Source organism: Salarias fasciatus, chromosome 11 (genome assembly GCF_902148845.1).
Source record: "Salarias fasciatus chromosome 11, fSalaFa1.1, whole genome shotgun sequence".
Taxonomy (NCBI): Eukaryota; Metazoa; Chordata; class Actinopteri; order Blenniiformes; family Blenniidae; genus Salarias; species Salarias fasciatus.
Window position 1 is genome coordinate 25,346,132 of NC_043755.1, and position 24,390 is coordinate 25,370,521.

Genomic DNA, 24,390 nt, shown 5'->3' on the forward strand with positions numbered 1-24,390 from the left:
TCCATCAAATGGCTTCTTTCGTCTCTGCTCGCCGCACCTCCTCTGATGTGTTGTTTGAAATGAGTTTCGATGATTTGGCATTTCCTGTCAGATGACTGTTTCTCCTCCACTTCGGTAAACGCATGCCTTTCTACCTCCACGTGATCGACTTTCCTCCCGCTAATGTCCGTCTGGGCGGTTTCTACATGCCTGTAGGGAAGATGTGAGACATTCTGAAACGCAGCTCTGACGATTCCCGGCGTCGGGCCGGAGCAGTGAAGGAGTAAAGTGGGTTCGCGACATGACATTCAAGCCTCCGCTGAGATAATGTATTGTAATTGTCTACATGGAATTGTAATCTACTGCTTGAGTGTAACAGCAGCGAGACACGACTTCACAATCACATCGGAGGGGAAATCGGCCTGCGTGGATTGATTGGGACTATTTCTGGCTGGTGTTAGAGAAGTGTTTAAACGAGTTATCCTGCTGTGAATCATCCTTTGTGACCATTTCTGTTGGAAACACATTTTCTGAGCAGTCTGAGCAGTCAGTCCAAAGCTCGCTTTCCTCCCTCCCGTGAGATTTACAGATATTTAGTGAGCATTTTCTAATCCCATAGTTCTTAGCGTCCTGGAGCTGGATGTGGGGCAGTCCACCAAAACCAGAGTTTCCGAACTTCACTGTGATCTAGCAGCCTGGATTTAGCAAACGTAATGTCAGTGATGGAATCTGGCGCCGCTCGTGAGCCGGGCTGTGGTGAGTAAGCAGCGGCTTCTCTTACCTCGACTCGCCAGCCGTCCTGTGGGAGTCAGACCTCGGTGCCCTGAGCTCCGAAATGAGTCTGGGCCGCGATAAGAAGAGCCGCCGTCACTGTGATCTGAACCCTCTGTGATCAGAGCACACTGCCTGTAATAACAGTTCCTCCACACTGCTTTCATACCACTCTCTTATCTGGGAACCCTGCCAGCAGCGCCAACCCACCAGAGACACGGGAACGGGAAGAAGAGAGCGCTCCGGAGGAGGGAAGAGAAACGAGAGCAGGAGGATGAATGAAGAGAGGAGGGAGGAGGGAGGAGGACAGGCAGTGGGAAGGCTCAAGTGGAATCACAGCCCCTGTGTTTAATTCCCTCAGCGACTGTCGGGGTGTTAAATGTTAGACCGGTGTAGCTGCTTGGTCTGATTCCAGTTGGAAAGCGGCGGCGGCGGCGGCGGCGGCGGCGGCGGCGGCGGCGGCGGCAACATGTCGGTATCTGATTGAAAACAGCGGCTGGCCTCTGGGGGTCGCAGACTCCTCCTCCTCCTCCCTCCGTCTCCTCCAGGAGAGCAGGACCGGCTGAGTCACGCCGCTGGATGGATGTCGGAGTGGGTGTTACTCCGTCTAAAGCCCCTTTTGTTAGATTTGTGGCTCAATCAATAGTTTCCCACTTGAGACCTGGAATGGACTCTGCTTGTAATAACTGGAGGTTTGTTTTTTTATAAAACACTGAACGCTCGGCGCGTCCCGGAGTCGGGCCGGCGTCCGCAGTCAGCCGAGGACAGGACAGTGGAAGGTCTCCGCGACCGTGTCCGGTCGCTCTGCGGCGCCGTGCGGGGCCGCTCCGGCCCGCCGGTTATTTCCGGACCGGAGACAGCGGGAGATTAATGCGTGTGAGGAGTGCGCCGTGACCCCGCTCATCAGCGAGCTAATGGCATAGGAGTCTGAAGGTGGGGATTGATTAATTAGACAAATGGCAATCAGTCAGCGGCTAATGCATATTGACATGGTGAAAGGTTCCGTAAACGTTTGATTAACGGCTTCATTTGTGTGCCGTATTTACGGTTTTGTGTGCTTAAGCGGCGAACTGCTGATGTGCTGTAACTTATGGACTGCAGATCGTGATGGATCGCTCTGAGGGAGAGCTCTGCCGACGCCGCTCGCTCACTGAGCTCCGGCCCGTCCTGACTCCGACTCTCCACCGTGGAGACGCAGTCAGAGAGATGACGATCATAATCAGAGTAATGTTTGTGTTCCAGCTGCCCTCATGAGAAAAGCTACATTCAGCCGCAGCACCGTTCATAATCACAGCAATTCAAAGTGCTTCACAGAGAAAGACGTACAGTGATCTTTGGTCTGTCTCCAGTCCTGGAGATCAGGACGCCACCTGTTACTGTCCCCTCCCCTCAATCAATCAATCAATCAATCAATCAATTTTATGAAACTGCGATTAATCACATCATTTGTGAACTTATTCTCAAAATGAAGAATCTAATCCTCATAATTCACCTTGAACTGCACAGAGGTAACAAAAAAAACAACGTCCCAGTGACAGTAAGATGAGTTTTATCATCTGTTTCTTTTCTTCGAGCCAGTTAATCAATCGCAATCACCCTCACCCCCTCACCCCCACCTAATTCACCCTCTGTGAATTAATCACAATCAATAGCAATTAATCACGACACTAAACAAGACTAAAAACAAGATATTCAGAAAATAAAGGAGCATTTTAAAGATGAAATCCAGGAGAATGAATAACTGAAGTCTGTCTTTTCTCTGAATCTGTCCAGTTGGTTTTGGTGCAGGAAGCTAACGCAGCCATATCAGTGCAGCTGGAATTTATTGATAAAGCATCTATTAGCCTTCTCAAGTACTTTTACAGAATAAGAACCTGATAATCTCACATGAGTTAAAGCTCCTCTTTTCCACCACAGATCCAGACTCACAGGTTTTTTAATTATTTCATTTAAACAATGAAATTCAGATGAAGGTTAACAGGATGGAAGCATTCTTTTTTCTTTTTTTCGATAGGAAGATCTAGTGTTGTTTGTTTGTTTGTTTTTAATTTCTTTACTTTCTTTAAGTGTTACTTCATTATGTGAGTGAATCAGATGATTGATATTTAGAGAGTTACCTCAGAAAAAAGTTGATTAATTCACTATTAGTCTCAATGTATTGATCATTTCAGTGATGCAGATTTTTTTTAAATTGACATTTTAGTTTTTCTATATATTTTACCTTTTTCTTTTTTAATGAAGAGAGCTGTTCGGTGTTTGGAAGCAGAAGCACGGCGTGATAAGCACTAAAGAGAAAATGGCTGCAGGCGTTTGAGCTGAGTGAAGCTGCTGTAATCAGGAGTCTGACGCCGTCCTCTTGTTCAGGTCAGGTCAGATTTCGCTCTTTCATTGGTCAGTTAGCACCGAGGACTGGCGGCTCTCCGTGATTCTGTGGCGTCGGAGCGTTCCTCACGTTCACTTCAGGCCCTCAGAAATCAGCTGATGACTCCGGAAGACGCCGCCCCGCCGCCTTTAATTTACTGTGATTTGTCGACCCTGCAGACGTGCTTCGGTCTGAGCCACTGAGACGCCGTCCCTGAGGTTAGAACGTGATCGGCTCATTTCGACGTATCTTCTTTGAGCTTGTCGATCGTGGCCTGGATTAGCTGCTCCGGCGGTTAGCGGCTGCTCACCCGACGGCTCAGCCCGGCCCGGGCTGCGGCCCGCCGCCCAGACATGCCATGAAGTTGTTTTCCTCCTCCGCCTGAAGTCTGCGTGTGACAAATCACGTAAACCGATTCTGCACCGCGCTCCTTTATGCCGCCTTCAATTAACGCGGCGGCGGAGAATCCCTCGCCCTCCGCCGCGGCTTAACGCGCACAACCGGAGTGACCTTACAAGCTCGGGCGCTCATTAGCATAACGTCTGCCTGCTAATTGCCCGAGCTGCTGTCTGATTCATTGTGCGCCCTGCAAAATCGAAGCAGGTTGAGGAATAAAAAGAAAGCGTCTGTAATTTCTCCGTTTATCTCGTTGCTGGAAGTTGGAAGGCGGAGACGTTAACTGGCGCCCGACCCCGCGCTCGTCAAGGTCGTCCCTTTTGTTTGTGGCTGCGGCCGAGCGTTGTTGGTATTCCAGAGGCGCAGCGGCGCCGAATCGTCCCGGCCTGGCCGTGAGATAAATACGCTGCACCTGTGGCTACATTCAAATGATGGAAAGCTATTTCCCTTTTCTGACAGATATCATTTAGAGTCTGATCCCAACCAGAGGTAGATTCAGGAAAAAATAAATAAAAAAGTGTCACCGCGACATCAGACACATTCCAGCAGTCGTATCGCCGCATATCAGGCTGCATGCGGCGGCCTCCGCGTGAGATCGGCTGATTTCTACCAGCAGAGTGTTATTAAACACCAGGAAACTCCGGCAGGACGACAGAGCAGCCCAAAACCTGTGAAATGAATTCAGAGCCACAGACGCTTACTGACACGCGCCTGCTGCTCATTTCTCAGATTCATTTCACCAAGTGATCAGGTTTTTTTTTTTTGTCCGTCAAAAATTCCAAACTTAAATTAGATCATGTGTTCTGCTTTCAGCAGGTTTTCCATCCATCCTCCGCGCTGTTTTTGGCCCACAGGCCTTATGTTTGCCACCCCTGGTTGATAATATTCCTTCACTGTACCTAAATAATTTGTATATCTGCCTGCTTTGATTTTATGCTTGAGGACTTTTCTTTTGCCCCCACACCCATCCAACGACCTGTGTTTATGTAAATTACGGACATGGAGTTGCTCCTCCATGTGAATGTGTGAGGTCTGTGTGTGATTGGCTGTCTGGAGGATAAAAACCACCAAAATTAAAAATAAAAAAAAAAAGCTCTATTGAAAGAGAAATTCAACTTCATCTGTCATTTAGATAATTGTTATAGTTTTACATCTTAATTGGTTTAATGTACATTTCAGTTCAGATAATCAGAAGCCACAGCGCCAATGAAGTGAGTGTGTGTGTGTGTGTGTGTGTGTGTGTGTGTGTGTGTGTGTGTGTGTGTGTGTGTGTGTGTGTGTGTACACACTCCTCCCGAGACATCCTCATTAAAACAGAAAGCCTCTCGCGCTGGAACAAGATTTTAACAACACTTCATTTCAATTTGCAGCTTCTGCAAACTAGTGGAAATAATGCAGAAACCTGTGTTTTTGTTTTAAAGAAAGATCTTTGGATCCTCAGGATCCTGGACGAGCTGCTGCTGCCGCTGCGTTTTCACACACACTCTCCTGTGGAACAGCGAGGTGTTCGCTCCGTCCTGACGGAGAAGTGCATTGTGAAGGGCTAATTTATTTGTCCACAGACATGTGTGTGTGTGTGTGTGTGTGTGTGTGTGTGTGTGTGTGTGTGTGGCCTGGCAGAAAAGCTGCTGAGTGTACCGGAGCGGGGTTCGGTGGGGGGGTTGAGAGATGGGCTCTCGGTCTCGGTCCCGCCTGTTTCTGCTCCAGCCTGTCAGTCCTCCCGTCTCCATGGAGACGCCCTGACTGATGGAACGGGCTGGAGCGCACGGCCCCGGCCTGCTTCCTGGTGGGAGCCGGAGCACCGAGAACCCCCCTGTTCCCGGCGGCAGGGTCCACCGAGGGCGCTGACCCGGGGCCTCGGTGGCGGTCCGGGATCAGGGGCCTCGGTGGCGGTCCGGGATCAGGGGCCTCGGTGGCGGTCCGGGATCAGGGGCCTCGGTGGCGGTCCGGGATCGGGGGCCTCGGTGGCGGTCCCGGATCAGGGGCCTCGGTGGCGGTCCGGGATCAGGGGCCTCGGTGGCGGTCCGGGATCGGGGGCCTCGGTGGCGGTCCCGGATCAGGGGCCTCGGTGGCGGTCCGGGATCGGGGGCCGGAGCAGCAGAGCCTCGGAGGTTTGTCATCCAGACCGGGCTCCACTCCGGCCCGGTGACATTCCGGTTCGGTGGCTCTGAGAAACTTCCAGAGGTTCCGAGCGGAGCTGAGCTGAGTGAAGCAGCCTCATCAGGGACGAGGCTAATATCTGGTTATTCCAGGTCTTGGCGGCGCCGCCTCCCCCCTGGGGCTATGGGACGGCGCCGCTGGACCGTGCCCTGCTCCACCTCTCAGATGAGGCTCCTCTCAGCTTAGTTTGCTCCATCTGCCTGTGTGCGTGTGCGTGTGTGTGTGTGTGTGTGTGTGTGTGTGTGTGTGTGTGCGTGTGTGTGTGTGCGTGTGTGTGTGTGTGTGTGTGTGTGTGTGTGTGTGTGTGTGTGTGTGTCTCTCTCTGGCTGTGACTTGGACCTGGCGCCGGTATTGTCCACATGCTGGGGAAAGGAATTTGGCGGCGGCGTGTTGCAGGGACGTGGCTCTGGCAGCTGGGCCGGGCTTTGCAGAGGCAGGGCGGCGGCGGCGGCGGCGGCGGGGTGGAAGGCTCTTCCTGGCAGCGGCGGCGAGGTTGAGGCTGAGGCGGACCGGATCCAGCTCCACAGAGTTCACCCAGAGAGCCACTCGGTGTCTCCCGTGGTCCCTCTGAACCCAGAGGCCGGGTGGACACACACACCGCTCGGGGACGGGGTCAGGACTGGGACTGTCAGCTTGAATCTGCAGAATAACCCAAACGCAGAACTCAGTTTCCTCTGCAAGGGAAACACTGGACAGACTTCCTAAACCGCCGACAGAACCACTGACAGCACTCTGATCATGGCGGTGCAGCAGGACTCTTCACGTCTTCTGGTTCCTTTCCAGCAGTGAGGATTTCTGCATCATCCTGTGTAAAGGCGGCGTGTGCAGCGTTCAGGTTCCAGCGGCGCATCCCGCTGCAGTTTCCATGATGAAGGACAGTGAACGGTTTCAGTCATTGGCTCTTTCATGTGGCAGTTAAACCTCGCCGCCGTCCGCGGCCGCCATGCTTCAGGCGCCTCAGGCTACGTCAGACCGCGGCGTTTAAGAAGCGGCTCAATCGCTGCGACCACCATAATTTGTGCGGGGTTGATGTGGATGGCGCAGTGTGGATGTTGGGCTCTGGGCTCTGCGTGGCGGCGTGGCGGCGTGGCGGCGCGGCGGAGTGGGCTGCAGATTAGAGAGCATTCAAACGGGATTCAGCACAGCGCCGGGTTTTTGGCAGGCCTGCTGGAGTGGCTGCTCGCTCTCTGAAGCCTCCACGCCGCTCCGCGAAGAAATAAGAGGCAACGTTTTAATTTGCAGCTTCAGAGCAGCGGGTACAATACGGTGCTGCTGTACGGTGACCGGCGGCTTTTCACTGAGAGAACAAGAAACCAGCAGCCGCCCGGTGGAGAGTGGCTGTGCTTCTGTTCACCAGTGTGTGTGTGTGTGTGTGTGTGTGTGTGTGTGTGTGTGCCTGCCTCATCAAAGGTCATGGATTGAGTTTCAGTCGACTCTGACATGATGAGAATAGACTCACGTGAACGCTATCAGCTGAAGGTAAAGGTCAGCTTAACTTCCTCTCTGAGGACGGAGGAAGTCCCGCAGACGGACCCTGTCCAGGTCTGGACTGATTAAAGACGCTGCGATCAGCCGAGGCGCTGCTGGTCGAGGATAGAGACGGCAGATAGAAGAGACCTGGGCCTTGAAGGACAGAAGGACCTGCTCTGACAGACACAGGAACTTCAACCCAGCAGGGTTTCCACCTTCCCACTGGAATTCTGGGAGAAAGAGGAGGAGGAAGAGGCGGTGTGTGGGTTACTCTGCTGTCACCTCCAGCTGGATTAATGGCTCTGGGCCCCCCGGCCCCCCCCCCCCCGGCGTCCTGCCCTCAGAGGAGTGTCCCCAGAGAGACGGTCCTGCACAGAGGGACGTAATGTGAAGGTTTAGAGACGAACCAGAGCTGCCACTGTGAGCACCCCCCCCCACCCCCCCCCTGGGATGGTGGTCTGGCTCTGGGTGGTCCTCGGTGTGAGTTCCGTGTCCAGCAGAGCTCACAGGCTGGGTCCTCCGTGTTCTCATCCTGGTTTCATCACGGCCGCCGTGCAGAAGCTGAAAACCCGCCGTGCGTTCTCCGGCCTCGGGTCTGACTGGGTCTTTGTTGTCTCACCTGCAGCGAGCAGTTTGAAGTGTGAAGTCCTGCAGGAGGACTTCCGGACCGTAGTCTCCGTTGTCACGTGTTTTTGGCACAAAAAGAAAGGAAATGCAGCCTGTGCTTCATGACTTGACCAGTATGTTTACAACATGCAGCTAATTCCATCATGTAATGAGGAACTGAATTGTTAGAAAAATCTTATAATGCTCATGGTTCAAAGACCTTATTGCGCTGCTGGGGAGTTCTTATATTCTGGGCTTTATTACGTCAAATTAGATCATTAGTACCTTTAACCTGTGATCGTAGACTAAGACATTTCCCCGTTAACCTTGATATTTCTGGAATGATCATCATGTATCTCGATCTGTGATCACTTCAGGCTCTGTTTATGTCTGCGTTGGTATCAGAGGTCAGGCTGACGCTGTAAATATCGATTGAATAAGTTTCCTTTTGGCATTTCGGGACCATTTCAGATTTTTCTTTACTTGCAGTTAAATCCTTCGGACCGTTCAAGAACATAAAATAGAATTGAAAAATGTGAATTCCTTATATAATAATCATCATATTTGGGTTTTCATTTCAGAACAGTTTGACGTTTACATGGGAATGCTTTGAAAACAATATCCACTGACAACGGAAACAGCAAAAACGCAAACAACAAAGTACAGGTAGTTAGTTATAGATGTCAGTAGTGGGCGCTCCCTGTCTCCAGGCCGTCCTCGTGCTCCCGCGGCCCGTGGCTTCGCAGTCTGCTCACATCCAGGCTCTCCTCGGCTCCCCTCGGCTCCCCGCCGTCCTGCGCCGCACACGCCATCCACCTCCCGCCCACCCACAGAAAGTTAGCAGAGTACAAAGTGGCGCTCGGAGGGTCCTTCCAGCAGATCCCGCTCTCTGCTCATTATCTGCTTGCTGGGAGAAACTCATCAGATTCACTTGAGTGTTAAGACCATTAGTCCTCCTGACAGTGTGTCTTAGTCACGGGGCAGTGGATTCTGCCAGGAAAGCAATATGGCAGCGCGGCGCTCACGCTCGTGTGTGCAGTCCGTTCAAGGCCGGCCATTAGTATTCCTGACAGGCTGGGAGCTGCTTTTGCTTTTAATTAGAAAACCTTTGCTTAAATCTCTTTTGTGTTGCTTTGAGGAAGATCAGAAACAACAATGGCCGTTGTGCTTTGTGTCTGTGCGCTTTGAGGGGCGCTCGCGCTCTGACGGCTCAAGGACGGCAGAGCGATCGTCACAGTGAGACGGGGCGTGGCGCCGGACTCATTACGGAACGCCGGGCAGAACTCGGAGAGCAGCTCGACTCCGGGAACATGAGACGCTGCGCTCAGCGGGACTCTGGGAGGAATCTGTATTTCAGCATGACAGACAGACAGGTTTGATGGAGAAAGAGGAAAGAAAACTGCTCAGCAAACTTTTTTTAATCGTTCTTGGACCGTCTCTGATCTGCCAAAGCATGACAGCGAAGCCAGATGATCCTCACGTTCACAGACCTGCTCCGTTCTGTGAATCAAACACTGAGCTCATGCTGTGGAGCAATGCTTTTTGTTTCAAACCACCGAAAAGCCTGATTATTTCCGTTATCTCCAGGGTTTTCAGAGTAGATTGATTCAATCTTTAGAACCATTCAGCTCAGCTGTTCATCCCACAAATGCACAGCTGTGGATTTATGAATCTGGACACATGTCATCTGTATGCTGTTATGCTGCAGCTTTAAGACCTGCCAGCTCCTACAAACAAAAATGTTTTTTTTCCTTTAATCAGGACTTGTATTGTCTATAAAATTTAACTTTTTTCTTAGTTCAAAGTATATTTTGCCCAATATAAAAATTAGCATAATATTGTAAAGCATCATTTATTATATTTTAACATCAGCCATTGTTGAGACCAATGATATCAACGTGGGAACCTCTGGTCTGGTGCTGATGCTTCTCTTTAAAGGCACAGCAGGTATGGATTTAGTCCAACGCAACTTTAAAAAACGATCTTTGTGGTGTAAATTGATATGCAGAGGCTAACCCGCTAGCCACAGGCCAGCTACACCGATAATTCCACTTTTTACCTCCAGATGGTGCAGTGAGTCATGTTACCTCTGTTAACGCAGTTCGAAAAAAAATGTGTTTCTATAAAACAACCCGGTAACTTCAAAAAGACATGTCATGTTTGTTCATTTTTCTTTCTTTTCTCGTCTGTTTTTCCACCTTTTTTTTGCCACATTTTTAAAATATTCACTGTTGTTTTTAGCGAAAAGAAGTAAGGTCAAACGCTTTGACCTCAAACTGTCAGCAATCGAGGAAATTGTCCCGGCGGTGAAGTCCTGTCACGGACTGGAGCAGCAGTCTGAGCTGTTGTTCACCTGGTGACCTTTGACCCTGGAGGGCTGGAGGTGAACGGTGACGGCGTTGGCGGTGGGTGGGGAGAACCGGCTGTGCCGGTGCAGAGCCTGAGCCTGCTGCAGCAGCGCTAACGTCCGGCGCTCTTCGTTACCCCAGTGGAGCGGTGGCGAGGCGGCTGCTGTTCTGAAGGAGGCCGGAACCCGCGCCGAGTTCCCTGCTGCTGCTTCCCACCCAGAAATCAAACAGAGCTCAGTTTAAAAAACAGGACATTTTTAAGCATTCAAGCAGATCTGATTCATTAAGATGTTTTAAGAGAGCTAAACCGCATGTTAATAGACTCTTAATGTTAATGCATGCACACTTTCGATGTGTACGTTTTGAGAATAAACCCAGAGAGGAGGAGAGAAATGAGGGTTTTGTGAACATTGTTGTAACCATAGAGTGAGTGGAGGAGTGCTGAGCGCTGGAGGGAATCGGTACACATCAAAAAAAGGATACGTGCTGAGAGAATCTAGATAAAAACACATTACAGGATGATCTGTCACTAAATCCAAGCTGAGAAAAAACTGATTCATAAGGTCTAAGAATGGAGGAGTACAAGACAGAGAATATCTAAACGGCCACTGTGAAGACTGCAGAAATGTACATTTATGCCCTCTGAAAAGCCGACAGCCTCTTCTTGTGGCAATTATTACGTTGTGCAACCTGGTGTGAGTCTTTTATTGTAATTCTTGTTATCGTCCACATCTTCTATTTAAATATTCATGACATTTTAATATTTATTATTCTGTTATTAATGTTTAATGGGATTATTACAGTCTGTATCTGCTGTAAATATTTGAAACTGCACTTTAGTGTTTATGGCTCTGTAGCCATTAGAGAGCAGATTTTCATTGTGACAATAAAGCTTAATCTTAATATCCTTATTTTCAAATGGTGTGAGCGCCGTGGAGCTGTCCAGGCAGCCGAGGCCTGGAGACACAAAGCTCTCCTTCTGAGGAGCAACTTTTTGAAAGCGGCTCCCAAAGTGGAGCTTTTCTCAGAACAATCCGACTCAGCTGAGCAGAGAGGACGTGGAGGCCGGGCCGGCTCGCGGCTCCGTGATAACCTGGACGAAGTGTGACAGGGCGTTTCAGAGAGAGCCTGAGGCGGCTGCTCCGCTCAGCCGCTGGGATGAAACTCGGCGCCGCGGTTTGATTTTCCACTGTTGTGAAAGGCGGGGCGTGGCGGTAAACCGTCCCGGTGCTGAGAGAAGGTGTTCCCATGAGGCTGGCAGATGTAAATATCAGGACACATGATCGGTGGAAACCTCTGAATGGAGTCTGACAGCTGCCAGTCCCTCCGTCCCGGCTTTGGCTGGACTGTTTCCAGCGATGGATCCTTCCATTCGGCTGGATTTCCTTTGTTGTCACAGATAAATCAGTGTCAGAAGTTAGATAATGCGAGTGACTCTGGGAAGTTGTTGACATCAAGAACAACAACTTTACCCTCTCTTTTTCTTTCATGAGGTATTTTTAGTTCATGTGTGACTGTTGAACCGTCGCTCTCAGTCCACAGTTCCCTCTGTCACCTGGGAAAGCTGACAGAAGCCTGAAGTCGTCTTGTTGTGCGCGATGCTTGATTCAGGAGACAGTGCTGCTTTTGTTCTTGAAATTGTGTTGAATACGTGGAATAAGATGAAATGAGAAACGCCGCCTTTTGTTGTGTTTGTGTGAAGCGATGCCATTCAGAAGCTCGACTCGGAGTCCGGCTGTTATTTCCACCACTTCCCTGAAAGCAACGCCAGAGTCCGCAGCAGATCAATTAGCTCCTCTGAAAGGATGAGCGCCGCCGCCAGCTCCGGCTCAACACATCGATGCGCTTTGTGCCGCAGACTCTTTAACGGTCGTTGCTTAATTCAGCTCCGCCTTAGAAAAACCAAACGGAGCGATCACAGATCGGAGTGTTTTCCTTAAAGCCACAGCGCCTGATGGCTTCCTCCATGACTGCAGCCATTAGGCCCGGCTGCAAATGGATGAGCTCATCTGGGCAGACTTCGGACCGACGGCGGCAGCCGAGACGGCCCCGCGGTGTCCGGGATAACCGCAGGACTGGATGGAGGGACGGCAGACAGGCAGAGAAAGTGAGAGAGGGGGGTGGGTGCACGGAGGCTCGGAGGGGGGGGGGTTTGGACCGAAATGAGAAGTGGAGGTAAGGAGGCTCGGGAGGGGGAGAGAGCAGTGAATGGAATAGCGGAGCGTGGCAGAGAGGGAGCGGCAACGACATTAAATCTGTGGCTGAAAACAGATGATTTCCCATTTAACACTCCATTGGGTTCGCCGTTATCCCGGGTCCTGCCTGGCACTGCGCCGCCGCCGCCGCCGCCGCTCCCCTTCTGTCGCGCAATAACAACCCCTCAAACCAGCCGCGTGCAACAACAACAACACACACACATCATGCTCCGCACGGCCCTCCCATTGTTCACCTACTGTACTGCTCAATATACCCACCGCCGCGGCTTCCAGGACAATATTAGACGGGCGGCAGGAGGCCGGCGCCGGAGACGGCGGCCAAATAACAACAATCTACCACCCACACCTCTCTCTGTAGGCAGGCTAATGGACCACCGTGGACGCCGCGGGAGGGACAGTCAACACATGCTCTTTCTCTTTCGTCGTGGTGAGTGGCGAGGGGCTTCTCAGGACGTTTCCACAAACACAATCACATCGACGCACAACACCGGATATACGGTGTTCAGCAAACCCCGGACGGGCGCTGGCGGAGGGTCGGAGACTCCGTGTGCTGGTGGTCATCGAGTCAGAGGGGGACGGCTTCTGAGAGTCGGTCAGCATGTCGGTCAATCAATCACTTTCTCAACCCTGGTTCGGTTTAGAAAGCAAAACTATCAGACTCAGTCAGTGTACGCTCGCACAGTGACAGTCCACAGAAACCCAGCAGTGCTTGGCATCGATGATGGACCGGGGAGGGAGGGGGGTGAGAGAGAGGAGGTGGGCTTCAGGACCCAGATGACCTTGAGGACAAAGGTGGTTTGTCTCCTCAGTGTGAGCATCCACGTCTGTCCTGAGAGAGTCCAGTGTGGAAGCAGAGAGGTCCTGAGCCGAGCTGATCTGGATGATCTGGCTGGAAGCAAACGGATCTGGAAACGCAAACGGTATCAAGTGGGAGTGCTCGGAGACTTTCCTTTTTCTGCATTATCCATCGCATTTGTCGGAATGCTCTCTGGGGAGCTGATCGGGGTCAAATGCCACGCAAAGCGCTCTGTAGAGCTCTGGCCACAGACCGCTTCAGGCTTTAGGCACCAAAGAGACCTGGTTCAGATGAAGAACCGAATCCATACTGGGTTGTCGTTTCATACCACCTGCGCAGGTTTGGACTTGGAGAAAAACCTGGTATTGAGAGAACCTGGTCACATTTTGTAACTTCAGTCCATTCAAAAATACAAGTTAAGCCATTTCCCATAATCCCGCTGGAACCTGTTTTAATCTGAGGAAAGTGAACCTGGATTCTTCAGCCTGAGATCAAAGTGTTCAGTTCATTCAGCGCTCATCAGTTTCCGGGATGACTGGACGGACATTCACACACCGGAGGTTTCATTATGTACAGGAGTGTGTGTGTGTGTGTGTGTGTGTGTGTGTGTGTGTGTGTGTGTGTGTGTGTGTGTGTGTGTGTGTGTGTGTGTGTGTGTGTGTGTGTGTGTGTGTGCAGACGACCGGCTTCACTGGGTGATTTTACCTTCATCACAGGCTTGTTTTTTCTCACTTTGTTTCCCGATCATGAGAAATGTGTTTGTGCAGTAGATCAGCGCGGTGGCAGAGCCAGATAAAACCTGAGGGAGTGGGAGTGTGGGGCGAGGAAGAGGAGGAAGAGGAGGACGAGGAGGAAGGCGGCGGCCAGACGGAGGGATGGTAGGAAGTGGCTGGGCGCTGACACCATTCTGGGTGTTGGTAATGAGACACAGTGGCAGTCTCGGCCTGCTTTGGGAGTGTTTGCCAAACAAAAAGTGTTAACTCAATTAAAGGCCATATTTCCCCCAGGAAGAAGGGAAAGTGAAATTATCCCTGCTTGTTAAACCTGCCACTTAATTCCACTCAAATTATTACTTATGATCCCGAGGACCCCTGGGCTAATTGTTTCTCCCGCTGCCGCCGCTCCCCCGTCCCGCCGTCTGCCTCGTCTGCAGTGGCGGCGAGACGCCGCTAAATGGCCTCATCGGGGAGACGCTGTGAGCGCCCTCTGCCTCGGAGGCTGTCGTCGTCGGAGCGGCGTCTCCGCCGCTGTTATACGAGCTCTGAAGCTGGGAAGCGTATTATGTGTTGAAGCCACAAATCAAAACGATCACCCGAGCGCACACAATATGTTGTGTATCACTTTGCCGCGCCGGTGTCTGCAGACGCCGGCTGTGAATTGCTTCCTCTTTGCAGGAGGCTATAGGGAGAGCATAATGGAAGGGATGAGGCAGAAATTGCCTCGTGTTATCTATGGCGGTGGTTCCCTACCTATTCTTTATTCCTTACCGTGGAGCCCCATCCTGCCTGGGAGGAAGGCTGCGGACCCGTGGTGAACAGTACAGGCAGGGCAATCTGACCCTGACCACAGAACTAAAGCATCAACCTTTAGAGAAGGAGCCGGGCGCTTTCTCAGCTGTTCTCCGGATCGCAGACCAGGGGAGTGAAGGCTTTGGATATGAAAGATATTCAGATCATAGTATGAACTAATGGACTGTATTGTTGAGTTCCAGCTGCATGTGGTCAAATCTTTTATCCTGCTGAAGATGGAAATGATGTCATAGAAACCCACCGTGGTCTGTAAGCTGCTGAACTGAGGCAGAACATTGTTGAAGCTGCAGTTGTTTTATTCAGATTTCAGGTTAGTCGTGTCTCGGTAAAGGTTAGTTTTTGTTTCACTGTGTTGCACTAAAGCAAAGGCAGAGATTTAGTTCTTTACAGATTCTAATGCAGTCATTTGCTGGTCCGTCCCACTGCAGGCCTCTGTTCAGGTTTACACACTGATCTAAAGCAGTCTGCCGTCTTTCTGTAGGTCAAATGTTGTTTTCATTCCTGGCTTCACAGTGGGGGCAGATTTTTTCCATTTGCTCCTCCCTTCATCTCTCAGGTTCAGTGAGTCCTGTGGCGCCAGTGTCCGGCGGGATGGAGACGGCGGAGCGCGGACATGATGGACACCGAGCAATTGTTCGGCTCGGCTCTAATTAAAAGGCTCGCTAATTACGTGCGGAGGAAGTGGGTATGAGATGGCGTGATGAAACGCGTCTTTGACTTTGAAAGAGACGCTCGTCCTGATGAAACGCCGCTCCGACATTGAGAGAAAGGCCTCTTCCCCAATGTCACCCGCAGGACACGCCTTCACAGTAAATCACCGTTTCAGCAGCCGCGACTGAAACGGCGGGTTGGAGCGATTCTCACGAGCGAGCAGGGCCTCACGTCTGTCCACCTGCGGCTGGATCACCCACAGTTCACCTTGTTTCCACGTGTTTCCTGTTCCTCACGTCCCAGATGTCTCCGGAGCCTCGATACGCCGGCGCACCAGCAACCCGGCAAGTCCTCAGTCTTCCCGCCCCAAGGAAATCTCCAGCGGAGGATTAACATTTCCAATTTGTGCATTGAAACTCACATCATTGTTTCTTTTTAATCAGCCAATTGTTTCAACCTGAAAACATTTTTTTTTAATTACACAAAGAGGAGGCAGTGGGACTTTCTCAGTGTGAGAAATAACAAATACTGTAATTCAGAGTGGTAGCAGAGCGGCGGCTGCAGCCGTCTGACAGGAGAACGAGCAGAGACGCTGCTGAATGGAGGCTAAATCTATTAGGCTCCGCTAATGAATTTAACAACTGCGAGATTTATTCTTCAGTCCAGGCAGACACGCTACACGGGCACAAATGTTCATTATCTGATAGCTCGGCTCTGGTTTGACTTGTTTCTCCTCTAATCTGCAGCAACTTAGAAAGAAAAAAACAAGTTTTAGCTAACTAAGCTTCTTACTTGAGCTAGCTGGTGTGGATGGCATCCAGCACGATTTGTGAGGAAACTGTGAGATCCAGACTTATCTGCTAATTATACTCATCCCCCTGATGGAACACGGAAAGAAAGTAAAGCTTTGGTTAACTTAACACCTGAGTCGGACTCTGTCTGCACCGTGTGTGTGTAAGAGTGTGTGTGTGTCCGGTGTGTGTTTCCTGTGACTCATTCAGGAAAGAGTTTCCTTCCCTTCACTTGTTCGACTGATCGGTGACGTTTCGCCTGATGAACACGTCTCACAGGCCTTTCCTTCACCTGAGACGGTTTGATTTTATCCACTTCCAGAAAAGCCTTGGATGAAATTATTAGATTTGACGCTCAGTGGAAGCAGATGCTTTAATGTCTGGTGGATCTTCAGCTCTGACAAGGATTTCTAATGTTCAGCGTTAACCCGGCCTTTGATCCGACGACACAGCCAGCAGGGAAGGAATAAAATCTGGGTTCTAATTGATAACAGATCCCTTCATCTTTTTGCCATCACCTCTGCTGAACCTCTGATATTGTCAGTTTCTGTAGGCACCTGTGGTTCAGTCAGGAGAGCAGTCGTCTCTCAATCGGGAGGTTGTTAGTTCGATTCCTGTCTCCCCCTGTCTGTGTGTCAAAGTGTCCTTGGGCAAGACACTGAACCCTGAATTGCACCCAGTGGACGGACTGGCTTGCATGGCAGCCGCCTCCACTGGTGTGTGAATGTGTGTGTGAATGGGTGACTGAGATAATACGGTGTACAGCGCTTTGGGACCCCTGCAGGGTGAGAAGCTCATCATCCTGAATATGAACTGGTATTCTCAGCTTCTATAAGCCTGAGCCAGCTCACCACACAGTGAGCACGTTTACATGGACCACGTATAAGCGGATTGTACGTGGAGCGGAGTGTAAAATGTGTCATGTAAACGACCGAGTGGATCCGCTTCACTCGGAGCGGATTGTAATTTGGAGCCGATTGTATGAGGTGGTTGACGCCGATGACAATCCGCTCCGTGTCCCTTATAAACGAGTCTGACAGCGGAGCGTTTGTGGTGTTTTGGGAGTGTTTGTTCTGCGCATGCGTTCCCTCATAGGTAGTGACGTGTGACACGCTAGTAAACGGGAAGCAGCACAGTCAAAAAAACAGCAGAGAACGCCACGGTGGTTGAAAAACACTTTTTTAGTAAAAAACCCCGACAGAAAAAACATTGGTGAGGCGAGATGGAACCAAATCGCGCAATAGCGAGTTGTATAAAGAGCTCTATAGCAGAATACAAGTGATCGCCGGCTGGTGTTATGGATTAACTGGTTCCCGTGTTAACGAATGACTGCGGAGGTCTGTGTAAACACAGGCTGATTACAGCAGTTGTTGAAGTAAGACTCACAAATGACTTTAAACGTATACACTCACTGTAACTGTCGATAACCGATGTTCGCAAGAACGACTACATTTTTCAATCATGTATTGGTCACAAGTTAACACGGGCACCAGTTAATTCGAAACATCGACACGCGGAGCAGAGGCAGAGCTCACAACGAGACGTGGCGCTCGGTGCAGCGGTGCTGCAGCCAGGGGAGCAGCCGCTCCTTCAGCAGCGTATCATGGACTTTTGGGACATTATTTGAGCAGATATTAGCAGATAAAAACTCTCTGCTCGGCGCTGAGGACTGCTGCTGCGGAGCTAAAGACCTGCAAGTTCCTCGTGAGACTTTGTGCGCATGTCACAGGACGCTGTATAATCCGCTTCACCAAGGGTCCTTGTAAACGAGGATTCATCGTGGATCACTTCATGAATACACTCCGTTTAATACGATTGTTTACAGTCCGATTGAAAAAAACACCCATGTAAACTGGGCCAGTGACTTATTCCAGTGTGACGCTGATAACGCTGTACAGCGTGTCGGGATAACCGTAACAACCAGAACACCAACGCCGTCATGAGAATGAGAGTCAATGTCACGAGAGACTCATGGAGTTGTTATGGAAGTGTGATGAGAATGCAAAACCAGCAGATGGAAATATTGCTGAAGCTGATTCATGTAATTTATTGAACATCGGAGGATCCTCAGAGGCCTCGTGCAGGTTTGTTTAATCAGACACGAAGGGATCAGTGTGGATCTCATAAGACTGATACGCAAAGAATGATCAATAATATTCTAAGTATTCCATGAACAACAGTTTTGATTCGTTTCCTTTGTTTTTCCACCTGTTTCTTTGGTCAGTTCTGGTCAAAGTAGATCTGAACGGATTCCTAAAAGTCATCAGTATGACGTAAACCTGGCAGCGTTCACCTGCCGGTCAGTCTGGTCAGATGTTCTGGTCTTCATGTGTTCACGGCGTGATGTCAGGCTGTTTGTTGAAGGTCGGACTGACTCGTTTCCCAGAGAAGTCGGAAGCAGTCTGCTGTGTTCTGATTAGTGTGTGGCTCTTCCTGTCAGAAGCCCCACTGCATGCTGGGATGGGTAGCAGGCTAATGAGTGACGCTTGAATCCGTTGAGCTGTAATCTGTCCGGACACGGATCTGATGCGATCTGCCCGTTTGCCATTTCCAGCACCGAGCTGCGAGCCCCGCCGGCTCCCGGCGCCGCCCGGCCCCGCTCGCCGCCGCCCGGCCCCGCTCGCCGCCGTCTGGCTGTCGTCGCTGTCAGTCTCTGTGGCAGCCGGCAGTCATCCTCAGGACTCATTTCGCGGCGTGGGTTTCGGGGCGTGTGTACTGATGGGATGTGGAGAGACACATATTGTCATTACAAAGGAAAGTCGACCACAGTAATGATTCGGTTTTACACAGTCAATTTCCCCTCCTATTGAGGCACATTATTGTGCCGCGGCGCCGCAGCCTGAATGGTGAAGTGCTGTCGTTCTCCACCCATTCTCACTTCCCACCATTTTTTTGTTCTTTTTCTTTTCTTTTTTCCTTTTGACTGAGCAGTTTCTCTCCCCGATGCAAAACAGCTTTTCATTTAGCAGATTTCTCTACATGCAGCCGGGGAGTGGCGGCCGCAGCCACCGCTGAAAGCACGAGCGGTTGCCATGGGAAAGATTTGGGGGAAAACATTAGATTTGTGTGAAGTAAAAGACCCATCTGGAAACCTAGCCGCAGGCAGAGCTGCAGAAATAAACAAGAGCCTGGAGGCAGTCCTCTCTGCTCCCATTTCACTGTCTGCTCTTTTATTTCTAAAAGGTTTTATGTTTGCTTTGCAACTTGATGGTGTAGAAAGGCTTTGAGAAATAAGAGCCCTTGAAGGGTGATATCTATATTTCTATTTGTGTCGGTGTGTGTGAGGTGCTGTTTCACTCCCAATCAGTGAAACTCAGCGTTGGACCACAGCAGGCAGACCTCCTGACGGCAGAGACGAGCCGCTGTCCTCAGGAGAGCGGAGGTTTGTGGAAGTGGGAAAGAAAAGACGCAGCGCCGTGATCTCCATCCTGCTGCCTCTCAGCGCTTCGATCTGTCACAAAATGAACTGACAGTTGCGGAATCCTTGTGTTGATCCGTTTCCTCGTCTTCTGCTGCTGCGTCCAACACAATGGAGACACACCAGAGTAGATCCTTCCTTTCTGTTCTTTGTTTGTTTACACAAGCTCTCCAGACCAGATTCATCAAACCCACGAACCCCTTCATGCTCCCACATCCTGGAGAAAGTCACATTTCCACCGTATTCTCATGAGATTCACTGGTTTCGTGTCTCAGAGACACACTCCTGTCCTCCTGTCCTCCTGTCCTCCGTGTGGGACATCTGTGATGCGCTGTGACGTGAGGCTGGCGCCCGCCGGTGGACGGCGTGCAGAGAGCCGCTGACGACCGGCGGAGGTTCAAGGATGAGCGGACGTGAGATTGATTGATGGATGAAGGGTGGGAGTCTGTGCTTACCCATACGTGATGAAGGCCAACGTCAAGGTCAAGCTTCTCTCCGGAGGTTTTTAAGGAAAATACTCAGCTTGAAGGACTGAAGTGACTCTGAACGGCCTGATTCAGACTGTTACCGCTTCACTTCGGCTCTGAGAATCAGGCCAGCAGAGCGTTTCCCCCGGCGGGCAGCGAGCAGAGGCGCCCTCAGCTCCAGCCGGCTCACACCGGACCTCCAGCAGGGGTGCTCAGCGGAGATGCTTTTATTTGTTTGATTGTTTCCCATTCGTAGCTTCAGTGGAGCTCAACCTGCGGCTCTGGGGCCTCACGAGGCCCCTCAGCTCCTCTGGAGAGGCTTTCAGGAAGCTCAAGCTTTCAGGAAGCTATCTGTGGATAATAGTCCTCTTTTCATCTTTATTTTATTTATTTATCTCCAGATAATAACAGCAAAAAAAAAAAAAAAAAAAAAAACAAGTACAATGGCAAGAACATCCAGGATGAATGGGATGGCGAAATAAAGGACAAAGAAGCTAAAACTACTTCAGAAAGAAAAACAGCTAAACTAAAATGATTGAATTTGTTGGTATAGCTTTTTTCAGGGAAAGAAAAAGATGGAACGATAAGAGGAAAAGTAAAGGTGAGTTAAAGGGAAAAAACAAAACAATTTGTTGAAGAAAATTAAAGAAAGAAACATAAACAGTTTAGCTAAAACTGCTCACAGTGGCTAAAACAGCCCTGATTCATAGCATTTCTAAGGAGGAAAAAAACTGTCCATTCAAAAAACAGAAAAAAGATCTAAAAAATCGATGCAAAAGTTAAAAATCTAATGAAATCTGTGTGAAGTGAAGTAATGACACGTCATTAATGTGACCTTAATAACGTCGTTTCCCGTCCTGATGACGAGTTGCAGCAGTGATCCAGGATTCAGACCGTCAGACCGTCTGCTCTTTCTGAAACACAAACAGTTCAGTCCAGCTGAAAGCAGCGACTCCTGGACAGACGAGAGAGAACAGAGGTTCTCCTGTTTCCTTCGTTCTCTCGCTGATAGAACCTTCTGCTCTCGTCAGACTGAGAGGAAAAGCCGCTTCACAGAGAACCAGGACGATCTCGCTGAGGAGACTCGGACCGCTGCTCCTCCGTCAGAGCTCCGGGCCCAGCCGTCTGTCTCCCCCTCTGACCTCTGACCCCTCACGAGGGAGGCGCTGTGAGCCCGGTGACGCTCTGTGGTGAACTCCCGTGAGGCAGGAGCGTGGCGGAGCGTTCGGAGTTCTGAACCGACGAGCCTCGCCCGGCGCCGCAGCGCCGCACATCTGCTGAGTTTATGGGACAGCTGCAGGACGGCGCCCGGGCAGGGCGGGCTGCCTGACCGCCCTCGCCATGCGACGCCGTCCAGAGCGGGCACCATTAATTTAAGCACCGATTAATGACATTAGCGTTGTCTCGTTATGTGGAGAGCCAGGCAGGCTCCTCGGGGAGAGGGACGCCCCGCCCCCTCGCCGGCGCCGTCCCGCGGCTCGTCTCGCCTGCTCCGGCGCCGCTGACTGACAGCTGCTGCTCTGTCACCTTCACTTGTCTCTTTAGCTGCCGAGCAGCGGTGACGAACTCTCCGAGTGGAATCCAGCTCCGCCTGCGGACCACCTGGAGCAGGCCTGAGTGTGGACTGCTCCAGGACCCAGTGGCCTTATCTTTACCCCCGTGTCTCTGAAGCCGGGTTGTCTTGAATCGGTATCGAGCCGCCGGGTGACGCTCGCTGTATACAGTATGCCATTACCGTGTCTGGATTCCACCAGCAGGACGGTTTCCTGAGTTTAACCTCACTGTCAGAATGAGACACTTCCTGTTGACGGTACAAAACAACTCCTGCCTGGCTGTAATGACGGCGGGTGGGACTGTGATCTGGAGACATTATGCCTCCGACCAGTAATGATCGGTTCCTGACAGCGACGGTCGTTTCCTTCAACACTGGGTAGTTTGAGGACATCAGCTGTTCTTCTCTCCCTGGATGCTGTTCAGGTGTGTTTTCACTCAGGCGAGCGCCGCGGCCCCCGGATCCGCCTCCTAAACTCTGGCACAGCGCTGGGCGTGGGGGGGTGGGGAGTGTGAGGGCGTCCAGCCCGGCGCTGGCTGGTGAGAGCAGATTTTAATCAGGGAGGCTGGTCTCGGCGGCAGAGCGGGGCCCCCGGGGGCCCGGGCATCACATCACATTACGGCCCAGCCCAAACACAGGCGCCAAAATGGCCCGGCCCGAAATAACAGATCACCCTGCCAAATCGCATCAGCATCCAACCCGCTGCGGTCTTAATCTGCCTCATCCTCCCGCGCTAATGAAGCTAATGGAGGGAATAAGTGACACGCTCTTTCTTCTCTCTCTCTCCCTCGCTCGCTCGCCCGCTCGCTCACAGTCAGTGTCATCTCTCTAATGAAGTCGCGGCTCACGACGGAGAGAGAGGGATGGGAATCCGTTTCGCCTCCTGCCTGTATTTATTTTGGGGTTCGAACATGAAAAAGCAGAATAAAATCCAGACGAGCGGCAGCAGAGATCTGGGTCGGGTCTGCTGCTGCCGGGACGTCACAGCAGATACCGAGGAGGCAGGTTTTTAATCTTCAGGTTCAGTCAAAAAAAGGAAATAAATGAATAGAACATGCAAACTCTCAGCTGGAGAGGTCGACTTGTGGGGTTTTCTTCCAGAAACGTTGGAGCTGATGCTCCAGTCTAAACACTAACCATGGGAGAACATGGACGTCCTAATGGACAGACTGATAAACCTCGGTCCTCCTGACCCCGGCGGCCCGGCGGCCTCCTGACTGCGTCTCTCCACTGGAGTCCATGTTTCTGTTCCCGCCTCTCCTCCGGAGTCTCCGGGCTTGGCCGGTTCCTCCCTCACAGCCCGACTGCTCAAATATTGACACGTCCTCGTTCCGACCGGCGCTCAGACTCCTCCGCTGCCATCGAGGGCTTTAATTGGGACTAATGTTCTATGAATTGTGAATAAATGAGTGTTTTAAAGCAGAAGCACAGATGACCAGGCTGCCACTTCACACACCGAGTGTGTGTCTATCTGCAGGGCCTACAAGCATCACATCATTTATAAACCGATACAGATACTTTAAAGTAAAAATAAATGAAGGTTAAACGTAGTAACGGTCTAATTTAATGACGTCTTTTGAGAAATGAAAGCCAAGAAAAAGAAATATATAAGATTTTAAAGTTCAATGATTCCAACATATTTCATTGTCAAAATAGAAGCTAAGAGATGCACCAAAGCCAGAGTTCAAAGGTCATTCATGATTCATGAGTATTGTCTCTGTTTGATCCGGCTGTTCCTCTGCTCTGTCGTCCTGACCCCGGTCAGAAACCTCTGGAACCTGAACCTGCTCCCAGAAAACCCTGAACCTGCACAAAGGAAAAGAAGAAAGACAGAAAGGTTTAAGAAGTGCGGCAGCTTGATTAAATCGTTCCATTTCCTGTTTTCTTTATGGCATCTGCTCGGGCTCAGTCGGTCGGAGCGGCTCGTTGGTAACTTTTATCGCTGTGCTCGTGCATTATTGCTCTCGGGCTGCCTCCGGTTTATTGCGGCAGTTAAAATGAGCAGAAGTGCCTTTGTGCCAGATGATTTTAGTGCGTGTGCGCCGCGGCGATGTGCTGCTGATTGTGCGACGCGTGCAGCGGCAGCTGCTCGCCGTGCGGCCCAGACACAAAGACTCCATCACCCCGGCGCCGCTCGGGAGAGCAGGGAGGCCCCGGACGGTGGGGCCCAGGACGGTGGGGCCCAGGAAGGCCTCTGAGGACGCTGCAGCCTCACTCTGCTTCCTCAGTCCGAGTCTCCGGAACGTTCAGCTTCCAGCTGCAGCTCTCAGAATTAATCCAATGAAACCAGACGGTTTCGTTCAGAGAGCGACGACAGCACTTCTCGCTGTTTGACAGGTGGAGAGGAATTAAAGCTGTGAGGATTTCACTTTAAATGCTTCAGAACAGCTGAAAGGGCTTCAGCAGATCACACAGGTTAAACTGTTCAAAATAGATAAACATGTAAAAACAGCTAAAAGTGAAAAAGAAAGAAAATAACTGAAGAAAAAATGATTTAGAAAAGATAATAATATGCTTAAAGTGTATTACAGTAATGCACCAATTAAAAAAGTTTGACTATAAACAGTCGAGTTAAAATTGAGACATGAATAAGACGGTTTAGTGGAAGTTGATCCAGGTTTTGGCTGATCCAGATGGTTCCGGCTGAACGGACCAGGTTTCAGCAGAGTCTGCTTCATGACGGGAACATTAAATATCATCAGAGAGAGAGCTCTTCTCTTCTCAGTGTCTTGATGAAGCTGATGCTTCCTCCTCTGACGGCGTGTTTGAGGAGGAGGAGGAGCTGGACGGCGAGCGGACGGCTCGACCGAGGCGGGCTGCTCCGCAACTCTTAGAGAAGTAACAGTGATCGATTCCCGGCATCGATCACGGCTAATGA

At 50.9% G+C, this 24,390-nt stretch overlaps 1 protein-coding gene across 4 annotated transcripts in view; it reads left to right on the forward strand.

Moving 5' to 3' along the window:
- The window catches only part of grik2 (glutamate receptor, ionotropic, kainate 2), a 255,945-nt gene that overhangs the window by 108,080 nt on the left and 123,475 nt on the right, over positions 1 to 24,390 (forward strand). The gene's annotated exons all lie outside the window — the stretch shown is intronic.